Raw genomic sequence first — 18,545 nt, 5'->3', positions numbered from 1 at the left:
TAGGAGAGGGCCCCTGGGCAGGGGGACAGCAGTTAGTTCCAGATGAACAGAAACCTTCCACCAACCTCTGGACTGATTCTATTCTCAGAGATCAGTGTGCCCGAATCGTATACCTCTAATCCACAACACTGCAGATCCTCATGTCCAGACACCAATGGGTTTGTTTTACTTCATATTTTCTTTTATTCAACAGAAAACGAAAGTCAAGAAGTTCGGTGGCTGACTTGTCGCGAGGGGTGCAATCCATGGGGCACACGGCAGGTGTTTTGGTTCACAATGGTGTTCATTAGGTACTTAGTCAACCCTTTCTCCCCGTGCAGTAGCTATGCCATAGTCATGGCAGCAAACGACACAGAGTATGAATTGTGTGGTACCTATGAGAGGCTCTCATGGAACAGGGGATACTAACACAAGGCAGGTGGTCTCTGTCTGATAACTGGATCCACCCTCCTATGTGGCCTTGAAATTCAGAGAGATTAGTATCTCCTCACACATTGCATAACCATTTCTCCAAATATCTTACTGTTTGAGGAAATTGACACATCACCCAGACAGCCCTTGAAATCAATGCATAAATGGTCATGTCCACCATCCCCACCTACACGGGACACCCCGGACATGTAAAACTGACAAGAAATCCTTGATCCTCAGATCATACAGCAGGAACAACATGTCTTGTTGGACAACCTACTACTCTTTGGGATCAGTGTCACACTAGGGCTCAATAGGGTCCTTGTCACCAACCTCCTGCTACTTACTTTATATAATACCCATTGCTTTCTTAACACAGACTGTCCCCAGATAAATGTGCCCTTGCCCCAAGGGAGCCATTCTCACTCGATTTCAGATCTCAACTCAAAGTGAAAATGAACACAGCTAGTTAGCAGCCCAAAAGGCCATTAAGAAGGACTTCCCACAGAACAACATTGGTAAGATATGACTAAGCTATCCAAATGTTTACAGGTCACCTTTTAAACTGGAAGTCCCTGGCATATTTATGCAGTGTATCCTATGCTTTGGAAATTAGAGCCTTGGAAACAGTACCTGTCTCAAAGCAATAGATATACATATTAACTCTACCATAATTTATACAAGTGAAGTTTTAAATATGTTTCCATATATTCCCTCACGTCTTAGTCAGCTTAACTAGCAACTCGACCAGCCTAGAGTCTCCTAAGAAAGCAGTCTCAAGTGAGGACTTGTCCAGATCAGATGGGGTTGTCTTGACTGTTTCTTGGCTTGAGATAGCATCTCCCTATGCAGCCCTGGATGGCCTCAAACTCACAGAGATCAGCTTGCCTGTGCCTCCAAAAGGCATGAGCAACCACAGAAGTTGTCTTGATTGCTTATTGATGTAGGAGGGCCCCGCCTACTGTGGGCGGTACCATTCCCTAGGTATGTGATCTTGAGCTGTATAAGATAGTTACATAAGCATGAACCTACGAACCAGCCAGCACACAGTGTCCTGCCACGGTTCATGGCTCACACTTCTGCTTGAGTTCCTGCCCCGACTTCCCCTCCATGGTGGGCTGTGACCTGAAATAGGTCTTTTCCTCACCTATGTTGCTTTGACCACGGTACTTGTCCCACCATGAATAAATTCACAATAAGTCACATACACCGATATGCTCATTCATGACTCTTCAGAATCAGGCATACAGCCCTTCCTTAGCTCTTACCCCTCAGTGTCTAGGACACAGCTTTTCAAGTCTTAATGGCAGGAAGGAACAAAGCTTACCATTGAGGGCAAAGGGCAGGCATGATGCTCCTTCTATTCTGAGGAAAGCATGTTTGCTGCAGCTCAGCGCTTGCTGCCAGGATCAAGCTTATTCCAGCTGTCACAGGTCTAAACACACCCAGGACACAGGTACCACACACAGCACTGTGCTCACATGGGGCAGGACAGATGCCTGTGGATCAATCAAAGCTCCCAGTGGCTTTGATGCTCCTGGCAGTCCTAGGTATGTGACAAACGTGTCTCACTAACAGGATTCCTGGGCTGGCCAACACACTGTTATAGAGTGATATAGTCCACAGTTGGTTGGCAAGTCTGGCTTTCCTAAGACCCAAGCTCCGAGTTTGGACCTCTAACTTCACTGTCCCTTGATACAACTCAAGCACCAGCTAGTTATGGACTAGTGTAGAATCAATTCCCTGTACTCAACAACGGTATAGACACCGAAGACGTTTTCATCTTTGCCAATTAAGTCGCCACATTTATGAACATTGTAAATGGAAAAACAAAACAAAACAAAACAAAGCCGCAACTCACACAGCTTGTTTTGGAGGAGGAGAGCATCCCAGATCTCTCCATCCCAGGCTTTTCCAAACCTGCTCTGCTCCTCACTTTCAGTGAATTTGGTGGTGTGGTGGGTGACAAAAGATAGCTATGCCCAAACTGTTCTGTGACAGCTGGAGGCAGCCTGGGCTGTCATTCAGACCTGGCCCTATGGACTTGGCCAATGAGCAACCAAAAAATCAAGAAGGAAGTCCCTTAAACAAGATACCAACTCATCCTCTGACAGTTAAGAATTCTGTCACAATGATGTGGAGGGTGTCTCTTAACGCTGTGCAGAGACAGGCACGATGGCGTGCTTCTTTGTAGAGACATTTGTCAGTGAACAGCTGTTGACCCAATGTTTGCTCCTGGGATGTTCCACATTGCCTTTCATGCAGTTGACAGAGGGCCACTGCTCTCCATCCTGGAATAATCTAATTGTCAAACATGCTCACTTTAAAGCCCTCCGAGGGAGCACCCATGGGAGATCTTATACTTGAGACCTCCGAGTCTCTGTCACATCCACCAGGTTGGGAACTTCTCACACACCACAGCAGAGCCTCTGCAGCAGCATGCTGAGCAGTTAACAGGGAGAGATGGGAATCTGCTCTCTGGAACATCCCTGGGAAAAGAGCTCTCCAAAGGAAGGCCAAAGTTTTTATTTTCTGATTGTTTAGTAAGGCAGAGGGAGAGCACAGCAGTCAGGAGACATTGGATCCATGACAGCTGGGGAAGCCAAGCCTAGCCTGGTAGGGTCTTTTTGTTGTTCTTATCTTGTGTCTCTGTCTCTCTGTGTGTCTCTGTCCCTCTCCTCCGTTCCCTTCCCCTCCCCTCCCCTCCCCTCTCTCTTTCTCTCTCTCTCTCCCCCTCTTTTCACCCCCTTCTTCTCCCCCTGCAAGGAAGACCACAGCTGTCCAGGCAGAGCTTGCAATGCTCCACCCTGACAGGGAAGTCCCTGGCTGGATTTGCTGGAGAGAAGCTTCTGACCCCGATTTCTCTCGGGTGCTAAATCCCAAGGTGATGTCTCTTTCTGCTGTGGCAAGGTCAGGAGGGGATTGCCTTGGGCTGGACAGGGCAGGCTTGAAGAATGTCTTTCTGGGCCTGCTTCCCTGAACTTCCCCTCTTGTCCTGGGAGGGGCTGTGACTTCAGGAAGGGGCTGCAATCAAGGGCTGGCCACTAGGTGGCCCGGTGGAGAAGAGCTTCAGCGAGGAGTGTGCACTGTCAGCTTGGCTCCTCTGTGGGTTTCCTGCTTAAGAGACCTGCACAGTACAGATCTTTCTGCCTGGCAAGGATTTCTGTGACCAGAGAGTTTGAAGCTTCAATTTCTGCCCCAGGAAAAGCCTAACCACACTGCCCACCAAGGGACTCACCTTAGTAAGGAGCTGGGTTATGGTCAAAATCTATGCAGTTCCTAAGCCTAGGATTCTTTCCAAAGTTTGCCTGGTAGGTGTATGCAGGAAGACTGACTTCCACTCAAGGTCTAACCTTAAGTTTCTGAGGGGCACTGACATCAAGGACTGGGTACACCAGACTGTCTTGGTTCTCTACATCTTTGTGTTCCTGGCCAACTGTCCTATGCCTGGATCCCTCTCTGACAACTTGGGCTGCGGTCTTTAATGGTGCACCTCAGGTGAGGTCCCCAAGGAGAAAGAGAAAGTCCTTGACAACACATATCCTCTTTCCAGTTGTAACCTTCACCCCATGCCTTCCCAGTCCTTTCCAGAGCCTCCCCAGACTGCCAGAACTTTTGTTCTGGGTTCTCTCAACAATAGAGAGGGTCATGTATGTGCTGACCCATCTGACCCTCTGTCTACCTTCCTCAGGGGAAACAGTAGAGCAATGGCTGCGTCCTCTGGGCCGGGCTCCTGCTTTTTTGAACCCAGCAAGTGTTGCAGAAGAATGCCTTTGTCCTTTCCATTTCCCTTAGACACTACAACTGTTGGGAGCTCAGCTGAGCTCCTTACAACTGGGACCCCCTTTTCTTGGGCAAGGAAAGATGTGTCTCAAACTCAGGCCTTCCTGTGGGGACATCCAGTCCACACCTAGGAAGTGACATGAAAGTGAAATATTGGAACTGGAAAATCATCCCCCTGAAGATATAGAATTGTCGATGATATAAAACCATGAAGCCAGAACAGATAAGCAGATGAACCTGGAAAACCTTCCTTCTGGTCTCACAGGGACCTTCTATGTGTACCAATGAAGATTTTTTCTATTCAGGTAAACACTACAAGTGGGCAAGGCTCAGCCTCCTTAGCCTTTGCAGTCCTGAGCTCTGAATACAAGTGGCTTACAGGCTGGGCTTGTAGCTCTAGGTTTTGACAAAAAGGAGACTGTGGCTCCAGGCATTTAAAGGCAGAATGGCTACAGCTCTAGGCTGCAGTTTGAACAAGCTCTAAGCCTTCCTAAACTAGAGACTCACATCTCTGAGCCCTGAGAACGAGGAACTTCACAGAGTCTTGTGTGTTTTCAGGTGGGCTGCTTATTGCTTTGAGACTTGAAAACCAGCAGGCTTGAACTCAGAATCCATCCCTGTCTCCACATGGAATATGCAAAAGTTAATGAGAGTATCCTGAAGCTGCCAGGCCTGGAGCAGGGCCTCCTGGGGCAGCAGTCATGGCTTCCCCAGCAGCCCTGCTTGCTTTCTGATTGAAGTGTTTCCTTCTGGTAGTAACAGACTGTTTAATCCAGCAAGGATTAATGACCCCTTTTGTGTTTTAAACACTCTCTGACCCCCTGTGCTTTTAAACACACCAAAAGGCAGAAAATGGATTACTTGACTTACATCATGATGGGAAGCCATGTCAACTGGAATGTGAGGCAGTCTGCAGTCAGGGAGCAGAGAGCCTCAACCTCTGGGGCTCAGCCAGCTTTCTCCTTCTTATGTAGTCAGATACCCTAGCCAAAGGTATAGTGCCATGCACATTGACACGGGTCTCCCCATGTCAGTCAGTCTAATCTAGAAATGCCTTCACATGCTCTCCATGATGATTCTAAATCCAGTAAAGGTGACAGGAAAATGAGCCATGAGCACACAGCTGTCATGACTGCCTGCAGGGACTGTTGAAGGAGGGGCCACTTGGCATCCAGCTCCTGATCAAAGCAGCCAAGCACAGTGTGACCACTGGACTAGACTAGACTCATGGGCAGAAGGATAGGTTTATCCAGGATTGAATTGCCAAGACTATCTCTAAGAAGGCAGAGGGAGAAGCAATTTGGGGTGGTGTGGAGCAAACAGATTTTATGTGTCAACAGGGTAGGGTCCTTGAGCTGAGACAGCTGGCTGGACAGATTAACCCAGAAATAGATATCTTTGCCTAAAGTGGTTGACTGTTGGGGCTGATTAAGGGAAGTTTCTCATAAAAAGAAACCTCCTTGAGATGGCTGCTTTTCCAGTAAATAGAAATCTGTCTTTAGACTTGTTTATCCAGTAGCATACTTTCGGATTACCCAGCCAAAGCCCCTCTGTTTGGGACACTGTCACCAGCACTGTCATTTTGGGTGCTGCCTTGAACCTAAGGGGCACAAGGAGAGTTGTCTGTCAACTCTCATTTAAGGACAGGCACAGAAGGCATAGTAAGTTACATTTCTAAGACAACCAACATTGCTTAGTCACAACCATGCACCGTTAGAGTGTTAAGCATCTCTGACTCACCTCAGATAGGGCTGTGAGGTCCCACTTTGGCCACTGGCAGATGTCACATGAGGAGTGGTCTGACAAACAGATGGGAAAGACATGGATCCATCTTAGTCTTGGGATCTTGCTTTGAATGTCATGGAAGTTGACTCCTCACTGATGGGGACTTCAGTTTTTTCCACAGAACAGAAGAGAATTCTATGCTGTATTTACATTAAAGAACTTTAAATTTATTACACTCTATCAGTTTTTATATCTCACGTGCATGGCATATACTTATAAACCTACACCCCTAGATATCTACCATCAGGTCATGTACAACATCCTAATCCAAGGTGGCATTTGGGTCCCTGCCTAGTTGCTCTCTCAGTAATGGGTGACTGTTGGTGGCCATTGCTCAGGTGCCTTACTGTATACCAACTATGCCTGCTTCTGAAAAGACTATGATAAAACATACAAAAATTAATGCTCTTGGTCCTTACATGAGCACAGTCACTGCCTATGTACACTTAGGTGACTGTCACTACTGCACATCTCCTGAGCATTCCCGCCCCCTCACCTGAACAGGCCAGTACATGTCATTCTCCTCTGTGTGTCCCAGACACCTGCATTCCACTTCCTGCCTCTGTAAATTTGACCAAGTAGGGACCCCGTCTATGTCTCATTGCCCTGTCTGTTCTTCTGTGCCTGGCTTAGCTCAGTCTATTTTCCTCAGGATTTATCTGACTGTAGGCCAGGCCACAGCATTCTCCCTCTGTAAGTCTGATTGATACAGAGATGATGGGGACAGTATGATGGTGGCTGTCAGGTCCAACAGAAACTCCAATTCCCTGAACTCCAAAAGGCAGTCCAGAAGTCCAGAAATGAGCTCACACTGGACTGTAGGAGGATTTCCAGTAAGGAGACAAAAAGCAGCACTTCTCAGGAATTGTAAAGCCAACGCCCCTCTTCCTACAGGAAAGGAGGCAATTCCCTTCCCTCTGACAGAAAGGACATATGGCTCCCTGGACTCCAGGCTCCTTCAGTACCACAGTGCCTGTTACACATCTCAAAGTCTATGCTGCACCCCAGGCCTTCTTCCTTCTTCCTCTCCCTTAAACTCATGATCTTCCCTCTCCCAAGCTACTCCACTCCTAAGGACCATGCTATCCTCAATGTGCCTCACCCCCTTCACTCTCTTGCTTTTCTGAACCCCCCTCCCCCGTTTCTGCTTCTCTCACCATGTTTTCTCCAGTTTCTATCCACTGCTATTCTCTCCTGCCTCACGGTAACCCTGGCCAGGTCAAGTATGCTTGCCTTGTTCAGTTTTTTTCCCCTCTTTCTGCTCTAGACTCTTCTAGATTCTTCTGGCTGTTCTCTCTCTCTCTCTCTCTCTCTCTCTCTCTCTCTCTCTCTCTCTCTCTCTCTCCTGTCTGTCTGTCTGTCTGTTTTTTTGTGTGTTTCTGTCTGTCATACTCTCTTTCTCATTTACAATCCAAACCATCCCTTAAATCACCATGGAGTGACAATATAATGTATCATTTATACAGTGTGGATGGTGATGATGACGATAGTGATAATGGTGATGAGGATGGTGGTGATAATGATGCTGATGACAGTGATGTCATTGACGATGATAATGGCGGTGATGAGGATGCAGATGATGACTGTTGTGATCATGGTGATTGCATCGATGATGATAACACTTGTGATGAAGATGCACATGATGATTGTAGTGATGATTTCTAAAGGGAGATTTTCAAAATTCCTTATGTAGAAGCTTATGTCATCTCAGGTTTGATCAATACAAGGCCAATATGATCTCACATGATCAGAGTGAGCTCTGTCTGCATCTCTTTCTGCACATCCTTGAAATCCTCTCAGGTACTGTGAGGAACCTTCATCTCATCTTGTAGATTTCTGACTCCAGCCTTGGACTCACTCCAAAGTGCTCAGAGTCCTCATAGTGTAGAGTCAAGGAGTCCTTGCAGTCTCTGCTGGGAAATCCCTGTTCTCAGGCATCCTGGTGGACAGAGGCACTGAATGAATGAATGAATGAATGAATGAATGAATGAACATTTCTCATCAGTCTTTCTCCCCATGAGTTCACTGTAACCTCAAACTATAATTCTTTTGTCAGTGATCAACAAATTCAAGCGAGCCAGTCTGTAGTAGCGACTTTTTCCTATGCTTAGCTGGTGACACTTTGTATTCACAAAGATCCAGGTTGTCATCCATCTTACTGCTAATGTCTGAAGCCTTGTTCAGCTAAACTGGCTAATCTGCTATTCTCTATTCTTGCAGAATTATAGAACTGTAATTATAGAATTAATACATTCTATATAGAAATGGTATATAATTATAATAACTCACAATAGAATTATATACTCTTTATTCATAGCCTTGCCCTTCTATGGTGCACACTGAACCCTGCAGACACATCCCTAGATCACAAGATTCAGGAAATCAGTCTCAACCTAGAATGAATGTTTTCTTTGATCATTAACATCTCCCAAGCCTGTTTTCTCTTCCAAGTACAACTATGGGCGTGGAAGGCTCACCGTGCTTCTGTTCTAACTTATGCAGCCCTCACTTCTGGGTGTGGGGAGCACATTTTGCTCTTAATTCTAACATTATTATAACAAATGGTCTCTTTAAACTTTCTACCAATTACTCTAACTTTCTAAAATGATTTAAATCAAATTAGGAATTCTGCAAATCATTCATTTATTTAAACAATGTTATTTCATGTAAGTCCATATTCATTTTGATCTTCAGGGAAATTGCCCAATATAGCAGGCTGTCTCCAGGAAGGCCTTCCACTCACTGCGGCTTTTCTTGCATGGATTGCAGAGGCTGCCAATTCAGATAGATCAGAGGACTCAGGCAGTTCCTTCTAGTCTCTGGCCTTTTCTTGTAGTTCTTGGTGACCCTCATATCACAGACATGTCTCTGCAGCTTACAGTCATCTTCTCCCCATGTCTTTCAGCGCCTTCTCTCTGTTCTGTCATTGTGGCCAAATGTCCCCTATTTATAACCACACCAGTCTGCTGAACAGGTCTACCTTAAAGCCTAATTTGAACTTGTAAACACCATTTTTAAGGACAGTGTCTCACTGAGCAGCTTTGGCAGGCCTGGCACTTAGTCTGTAGACCAGAGTAGCCTCCAACTCTCAGAGATCCACCTGCCTCTGTCTCCTGAGTGCTGGGACCAAGGCATCTGTCACCATACCATGCTCTGTAAACACCTAATTTGCCATTGGGGTGGCAGTAGGAGTTTTGACTTTATCTTGACTTTCTATGAATTAATCCTACCCTTGTGGATAGATAGGAGAGGGTAGGAGAGGAAGATAGCAGCCCAGCAGGGGTGTGTGTGCGTGCGTGTGTGTAGGGTAGGGTAGAGGTTAGCATCTCAGATGACAGAAATCTGTTTCCTCGTGGCCCCAGAAGAAAGTGATAGATCAAGACACAGAGGAAGCCACAGCGAGACTGTGGCAGGAGTTGAAACTGGTAGGATCTGTGTGAGCCTTCTGTGAAGATATTCACTCATTCATTCATTCATTCATTCATTTATTCATTCAGTGCCTCTGTCCACCAGGATGCCTGAGAACAGGGATTTCCCAGCAGAGACTGCAAGGACTCCTTGACTCTACACTATGAGGACTCTGAGCACTTTGGAGTGAGCCCAAGGCTGGAGCCAAAAATCTACAAGATGAGATGAAGGTTCCTCACAGTACCTGAGAGGATTTCAAGGATGTGCAGAAAGAGATGCAGACAGAGCTCACTCTGATCATATGAGATCATATTGGCCTCATATTGATCAAACCTGAGATTACATAAGCTTCTATATAAGTAATTTTGAAAATCTGCATTTAGAATTAATTATCATCATCACTACAATCATCATCTGCATCTTCATCACAACATTATCATTACCAATGACATCACCATCAGCAGCATCATTATCACCACCATCCTCATCACATTTGTCACTATCATCATCAACAACACTGTATAAATCGATGACATAGTCACACCACTGTTATTAAAGGGATGGTTTTGATTGTAAATGAGAGAAAGAGAGAGAGAGAGAGAAAGAGAGAGAGAGAGAGAGAGAGAGAGAGAGAGAGAGAGAGAGAGAGAGAGAGAGAGAGAGAGAGAGAACAGCAGGAAAAATCTAGAAGAGTCTAGAGCAGAGAGAGAGGAAGAAGACTGAACAAGGCAAGCATACTTGACCTGGCCACAGCTACTGTGAAGGAGGAGAGAATAGCAGTGGATAGAGATTGGAGAAAACATGGCTGAGAGAAGCAGAAACAGGGGTGCTGGACAGGAGAGCAAGAGAGTGAATGGGGTGTGGCACATTGAGGATAGCATGGTCCTTAGGAGTGGGGTAACTTGGGAGAGGGAAGATCATGAGTTTAGGGGAGAGGAAGAAGGAAGAAGGGCTGGGGTGCAGCATGGACTTTGAGATGTGTAACAGGCACTGTGGTACTGAAGGAGCCTGGAGTCCCAGGGAGCCACATGTCCCTTCTGTCAGAGGGAAGGGAATTGCCTCCTTTCCTGTAGGAAGAGGGGCGTTGGCTTTACAATTCCTGAGAAGTGCTGCTTTTTGTCTCCTTACTGGAAATCCTCCTACAGTCCAATGTGAGCTCATTTCTGGACCTCTGGACGGCCTTTTGGAGTTCAGGGAATTGGAGTTTCTGTTGGACCTGACAGCCGCGGTCATACGGTCCCCATCATCTCTGTATCAATCAGACTTACAGAGGGAGAATGCTGTGGCCTGGCCTACAGTCAGATAAATCCTGAGGAAAATAGACTGAGCTAAGCCAGGCACAGAAGAACAGACAGGGCAATGAGACATAGACTGGGTTCCTACTTGGTCAAATTTACAGAGGCAGGAGGTGGAATGCAGGTGTCTGGGACACACAGAGAAGAAAGGCATGTACTGGCCTGTTCAGGTGAGGGGGCGGGAATGCTCAGGAGATGTGCAGTAGTGACAGTCACCTAAGTGTATATAGGCAGTGACTATGCTCATGTAAGGACCAAGAGCATTAATTTTTGTATATTTTATCATAGTCTTTTCAGAAGCAGGCATAGTTGGTGTACAGTAAGAGGCACCTGAGCAATGGCTACCAACAGTCACCTATTACTGAGAGAGCAACTAGGCAGGGACCCAAATGCCACCTTGGATTAGGATGTTGTACATGACCTGATGGAAGGTTTTTAGGGGTGTAGGTTTATAAATATATGCCATGCACGTGAGATATAAACACTGATAGACAATAATAAATTTAAAGTTCTTTAATGTAAATACAGCATAGAATTCTCTTCTGTTCTGTGGAAAAAACTGAAGTCCCCATCAGAGAGGAGTCAACTTCCATGACATTCAAAGCAAGATCCCAAGACTAAGATGGATCCATGTCTTTCCCATCTGCTTGTCAGACCACTCCTCATGTGACATCTGCCAGTGGCCAAAGTGGGACCTCACAGCCCTATCTGAGGTGAGTCAGAGATGCTTAACACTCTAATGGTGCATGGTTGTGACTAAGCAATGTTGGTTGTCTTAGAAATGTAACTTACTATGCCTTCTGTGCCTGTCCTTAAATGAGAGTTGACAGACAACTCTCCTTGTGCCCCTTAGGTTCAAGGCAGCACCCAAAATGACAGTGCTGGTGACAGTGTCCCAAACAGAAGGACTTTGCCTGGGTAATCCGAAAGAATGTTACTGGATAGATATGTCTAAAGACAGATTTCTATTTACTGGAAAAGCAGCCATCTCGGGGAGGTTTCTTTTTATGAGAAACTTCCCTTAATCAGCCCCAACAGTCAACCACTTTAGGCAAAGATATCTATTTCTGGGTTAATCTGTCCAGCCAGCTGTCTCAGCTCAAGGACCCTACCCTGTTGACACATAAAATCTGTTTGCTCCACACCACCCCAAATTGCTTCTCCCTCTGCCTCCTGAGAGATAGTCTTGGCAATTCAATCCTGGATAAACCTATCTTTCTGCCCATGAGGCAAGTCTAGTCCGGTGGTCACACTGTGCTTGGCTGCTTTGATCAGGAGCTGGATGCCAAGTGGCCCCTTCTTCAGCAGTCCCCGCAGGCAGTCATGACAGCTGTGTGCTCATGGCTCATCTTCCTGTCAAATTGACTGGATTTAAAATCATCATGGTGTGCCTGTGAAGGCATTTTTAGATTTGTCTTCCTGAGGTGGGGCGACCCGTGTGCAATGTGCATGGCTCTATGCCATGGGCTAAGGTCTCTGACTACATAAGAAGGAGACAGCTAGCTGAGCCCATATTTGAGGCTGTCTCCTCCCTGACTGCAGACTGCCTCACATTCCTGGTGACATGGCTTCCCACCATGACATAAGTCTAAGTAATCCATTTTCTGCTTTGTGGATTGTTTGAAAGCACAGGGTGTCAGAGAGTGTTTAAAACACAGAAGAGGGTCATTAATCCTAGCTGTTTTAAACACTCTGTTACTACTAGGAGGAAACACTTCAATCAGAAAGCAAGCAGGGATGCTGGGGAAGCCATGACTGCTGCCCCAGGAGGCCCTGCTCCAGGCCTGGCAGCTTCAGGATACTCTCATTAGCTTTTGCATATTCCATGTGGAGACAGGGATGGATTCTGAGTTCAAGCCTGCTGGTTTTCAAGTCTCAAAGCAATAAGCAGCCGACCTGAAAACACACAAGACTCTGCGAAGTTCCTCGTTCTCAGGGCTCAGAGATGTGAGTCTCTCTAGTTTAGGAAGGCTTAGAGCTTGTTCAAACTGCAGCCTAGAGCTGTAGCCATTCTGCCTTTAAATGCCTGGAGCCACAGTCTCCTTTTTGTCAAAACCTAGAGCTACAAGCCCAGCCTGTAAGCCACTTGTATTCAGAGCTCAGGACTGCAAAGGCTAAGGAGGCTGAGCCTTGCCCACTTGTAGTGTTTACCTGAATAGAAAAAAATCTTCATTGGTACACATAGAAGGTCCCTGTGAGACCAGAAGGAAGGTGTTCCAGGTTCATCTGCTTATCTGTTCTGGCTTCATGGTTTTATATCATCGACAATTCTATATCTTCAGGGGGATGATTTTCCAGTTCTGATATTTCACTTTTATGTCACTTCCTAGGTGTGGACTGGATGTCCCCACAGGAAGGCCCGAGTTTGAAATGTATCTTAGCTTACCCAAGGAAAGGGGGTCTTAGTTGTAAGGAGCTCAGTTGAGCTCCCAGGGTTTGTGGTGACTAAGGGAAATGGGAAAGGACAAAGGTACTGGCCTGTGACACTTGCTGGGTGGCAAAAACCAGGAGCCGAGCCCAGAGGACGCAGCCATTGCTCTACTGTTTCCCCTGAGGAAGGTGGACAGAGGGTCAGATGGGTCAGCACATACATGACCCTCTCTATTGTTGAGAGAACCCAGAACAAAAGTTCTGGCATTCTGGGGAGGCCTTGGAAAGGAAGTGGAAGTCATGTGGTGAAGCCTACAACTGGAAAGGGGATTCGTGTTGTCACAGCCTTTCTCCTCCTCCTCGGGGACCCTCACCTTGAAGACCTCAGCCCAAGTGGTCAGAGAGGGATCCAGGCATAGGACAGTTGGCCAGAAAACAAAGATGTGGAGAACCAAGACAGTCGGGTACCCAGTCTTTGATGTCAGTGCCCCTCAGAAATCTCAGTGTAGATCTGGGCTGGAAGTCAGTCTTCCTGCATACTCCCACCAGGCATATTTCGGGAAGTGCCTAGTGTTGGCATTTAGTCTGAGCTCCACCCCACAGTTACCTGGCAACAGCCAGGTGTGCCTGACTCACTATAAAAGGTGCTGCTTGCCCCTCTTCTCTCCCTTTCTCTTGCTCTCTTCTCTTCTCCTCTTGCTCTTGCCCCTTCCCTCTCTCTCCCCATTCTCCTCCTCCCCTCTCTCTCCATATTTTCAAGGGTGGCCTCTACTCCTCTACTCTGTCTTTCTGCCTTTCTCTGTCTCTAGTCCCTCAACTCCCTCCCCATTCCCTGAATAAATTGTTTTCTATAATATACCATTCATGTGGCTGGTCCCTCAGGGGGACCCATGGAGGCACCCCTTGCCCCACACCTAATCTTGCCTCCACCAAACATATTCCAAGTTTTTCTATCTTTTAATAAATCACAACACTTAGGCCTAGGAATTACATAGATTTTAACCATAACCCAGCTCCTTACCAAGGTGAGTCTCTTGATGGGCAATGTGGTTAGGCTTTTCCTGGGGCAGTAATTGAAAATTCAAACTCCCTGATGACAGAAATCCTTACCAGGCGAAAGACCTTTTGAGCTCAAGACCCACAGAGGAGCCAAGCTGATACTGAAAAAGCACTGGCCAGTCTGCTTTGATCTCCATGCTGAGAGCTCTAATCTACACGGGGAGCTAATGGCCAGAGCTTGATTGCAGCCCCTTCCTGAATTCTCCCCCTGCCAAGGACAAGAGGTGGAGGGAGTTCAGGGAAGGAAGCCCAGAGAGACATTCTCTAAGCCTGTGCCCTCTAGCCCAAGGCAATGTCCTCCTGACCTTGCCACAGCAGAAAGAGTTAGCACCGTGGGATGTAGCACCCGAGAGAAATCGGGGTCAGAACAGAATCTTCTCTCCAGCAAATCCAGCCAGGGATTTCCCTGTCAGGGTGGAGTATTGTAAGCTCTGCCTGGACAGCTGTGGTCTTCCCGGCAGGGAGAGAAGGAGGGGGTGAAAAGAGGAAGAGGGACAGAGAGAGAGAGAGAGAGAGAGAGAGAGAGAGAGAGAGAGAGAGAGAGAGAGAGAGAAGAAGAAGAAGAAGAAGAAGAAGAAGAAGAAGAAGAAGAAGAAGAAGAAGAGGAAGAGGAAGAGGAAGAGGAAGAGGAAGAGGAAGAGGAAGAGGAAGAGGAGCAGGAGCAGGAGGAGGAGCAGGAGGAGGAGGAGGAGGAAGGAGAGGAGGAAAAGGAAGAAGGAAGAGGAAGAAGAAGAGGAAGAGGAGAGAGACAGTAACTCACAGAGACAGAGTCAGAGACACACAGAGAGAACAACAACAACAACAAAAACAAAGACCCTACCAGGCTAGGCTTAGCTTCCCCAGCTGTCATGGATTGAATGTCTCCCGTCTGCTGTGCTCTCCTCTCTGCCTTACTAAACAATCAGAAAATAAAATCTTTGGCCTTCCTTTGGAGAGCTCTTTTCCCAGGGATGTTCCAGAGAGCAGATTCCCATCTGTCCCTGCTAACTGCTCAGCATTTAGCTGCAGAGGCTCTGCTGTGGTGTGTGAGAAGTTCCCAACCTGGTGGATGTGACAGAGACTCGGAGGTCTCAAGTATAAGATCTCCCATGGGTGCTCCCTCGGAGGGCTTTAAAGTGAGCATGTTTGACAATTAGATTATTCTAGGATGGAGAGCAGTGGCCCTCTGTCAACTGCATGAAAGGCAATGTGGAACATCCCAGGAGCAAACATTGGGTCAACAGCTGTTCACTGACAAATGTCTCTACAAAGAAGCACGCCATCGTGCCTGTCTCTGCACAGCGTTAAGAGACACCTTCCACATCATTGTGACAGAATCCTTAACTGTCAGAGGATGAGTTGGTACCTTGTTTAAGGGACTTCCTTCTTGATCTTTTGGGTGCTCATAGTCAAAAATCATGGAGCCAGGTCTGAATGACAGCCCAGGCTGCCTCCAGCTGTCACAGAACAGTTTGGGCATAGCTATCTTTTGTCACCCACCACACCACCAAATTCACTGAAAGTGAGGAGCAGAGCAGGTTTGGAAAAGCCTGGGATGGAGAGATCATGGATGCTCTCCTCCTCCAGAACAAGCTGTGTGAGTTGCGGCTTTGTTTTGTTTTGTTTTGATTTTTCATTTACAATGTTCATAAACGTGGTGACTTAATTGGCAAAGATGAAAACGTCTTAGGTGTCTTTACCATTGTGGAGTGGAGGAAATTGATTCTGCACTAGTCCACAACTAGCTGGTGTTTGAGTTGTGTCATGGGACAGTGAAGTTAGAGGTCCAAACTCAGAACTCAGGTCTTAGGGGAGTCAGACTTGCCATCCAACTGTGGACTGTTTCACTCTATAACAGTGTGTTGGCCATCCCAGGAACCCTGTTAGTGAGACATGTTTGTCACATACCTAGGACTGCCAGGAGCATCAAAGCCACTGGGAGCTTTGGTTGATCCACAGGCATCTGCCCTGCCCCATGTGAGCACAGTGCTGTGTGTGGTACCTGTGTCCTGGGTGTGTTTAGACCTGTGACAGCTGGAATAAGCTTGATCCTGGCAGCAAGCTCTGAGCTGCAGCAAACATGCTTTCCTCAGAACAGAAGGAGCATCATGCCTGCCCTTTGTCTTCAGTGGTAAGCTTTGTTCCTTCCTGCCCTTAAGACTTGAAAAGCTGTGTCCTAGATACTGTGGGTTAAGAGCTATGGAAGGGCTGTATGCCTGATTCTGAAGAGTCATGAATGAGCATATCGGTGTATGTGACTTATTGTGAATTTATTCATGCTGTGACAAGTGCCATGGCCAAAGCAACATAGGCGAGGAAAAGACCTATTTCAGGTCACAGCCCACTATGGAGGCAAGTCAGGGCAGGAACTCAAGCAGAAGTGTGAGCCATGAATTGTGGCAGACACTGTGTGCTGGCTGGCTCATAGGTTCATGCTTATGTAACTGTCTTATACAGCTCAAGATCACATACCTAGGGAATGGTACCGCCCACAGTAGGCGGGGCCCTCCTACATCAATAAGCAATCAAGACAACTTCTGTGGTTGCTCATGCCTTTTGGAGGCACAGGCAAGCTGATCTCTGTGAGTTTGAGGCCATCCAGGGCTGCATAGGGAGATGCTATCTCAAGCCTAGAAACAGTCAAGACAACCCCATCTCATGTGGACAAGTCCTCACTTGAGACTGCTTTCTTAGGAGACTCTAGGCTGAGGGAATATATGGTAGGGGTGTTATGTGTATCTATTGCTTTAAGACAGGTACTGTTTCCAAGGCTCTAATATGCAAATCACAGGACACACTACATAAATAAGCCAGGGATATCCAATTTAAAAGGTGACATGCAAACATTTGGATAGCTTAGTCATACCTTACCAATGCCATTATGAGGGAAGTCCTTCTTAATGGCCTTTTGGCATGCTAGCCTGTGTTCATTTTCACTTTGAGTTGAGATCTGAAATTGAGTGAGAATGGATCTCTTAGGACAAGGGTACATTTACCTGGGGACAGTCTGTGTTAAGAAAGCAATGGGTGTTTAAAGGAAGGAGCAGGAGGTTGGTGACAAGGACCCTATTGATCCCTAGTGTGACACTGATTCCCAAAGAGTAGTAGGTTGTCCAACAAGACATGTTGTTCCTGCTGTATGATCTGAGGATCAAGGATTTCTTGTCAGTTTTACATGTCCGGGGTGTCCCGTGTAGGTGGGGATGGTGGACATGATCATTTATGCATTGATTTCAAGGGCTGTCTGGATGATGTGTCAATTTCCTCAAACAGTAAGATATTTGGAGAAATAGTTATGCAATGTGTGAGGAGACACTAATCTCTCTGAATTTCAAGGCCACATAGGACAGTGGATCCAGTTATCAGACAGAGACCACCTGCCTTGTGTGGGTATCCCGTGTTCCATGAGAGCCTCTCATAGGTACCACACAATTCATACTCTGTGTCGTTTGCTGCCATGACTATGACATAGCTACTGCACGGGGAGAAAGGATTGACTAAGTACCTAGTGAACACCATTGTGAACCAAGACACCTGCCATGTGCCCCATGGATTGCACCCCTCGCGACAAGTCAGCCACCGAACTTCTTGACTTTCGTTTTCTGTTGAATAAAAGAAAATATGAAGTAAAAACAAACCCATTGGTGTCTGGACATGAGGATCTGCAGTGTTGTGGATTAGAAGTATAAGATTCGGGCACACTGATCTCTGAGAATAGAATCAGGCCGAGGTTGGTGGAAGGTTTCTGTTCATCTGGAACTGACTGCTGTCCCCGTGCCCAGGGGCACTTCTCCTACTGTCTGGTCTCCTGCATCTGTAGCTCTGTATTGGGAGATAAGAAATGTCTCATGCATAAAAAAAGCTACCTTTTTTTTAAAAAAAGGCTGACATTTCATCCCTTATATTTTTACGCTTATTTGCTTGTATTTTTACCATATTAAAAAAATTACTCATGCCTATGACAGGGTTTTGGTGTCCCCATTGACTTTTTTCCTGAGGGAGTGTCTTACTTCCCTCCTCTTAACCCCAGCAGCCTCAAGTTATTCATTTTTTCATTCATTCATTCATTCACTATACATCCAGTCATGAAAACCATCTCTGAGCTATGGCTGGGCACTGGGGGAGGAGAACAGACACAAAACATCACTTGCTCTGATTGCAAGATGGGAGAAGATGACAGGGACTCTAGGGCAGGACAGAGAAGGGAAAGCCAAAGCTGACAGCCAGGGATCAAGACTGCTCCCACTGCCTACTGACTGTTGTCAACTTAGGTTTTCCATGACAAAAGCATAACCCTCAAAAACCCTTCTGGATTTTAGGTCCTTCTAGAAAAATACCCCAAGAGTTCCCAAGGCTTTATGAGGCCACCTGTAGCTGATTTGCATAAGGCCACATGCTGAGAAGTGGTGCCCTCCAAGTCCACCCCAGCTCTACCTGGCTCTGGGCACACACTCG

The sequence above is a fragment of the Mus musculus genome, chromosome 15, assembly GCF_000001635.26.
Source record: "Mus musculus strain C57BL/6J chromosome 15, GRCm38.p6 C57BL/6J".
Classification (NCBI taxonomy): domain Eukaryota; kingdom Metazoa; phylum Chordata; class Mammalia; order Rodentia; family Muridae; genus Mus; species Mus musculus.
This window is presented reverse-complemented; position numbering follows the sequence as displayed.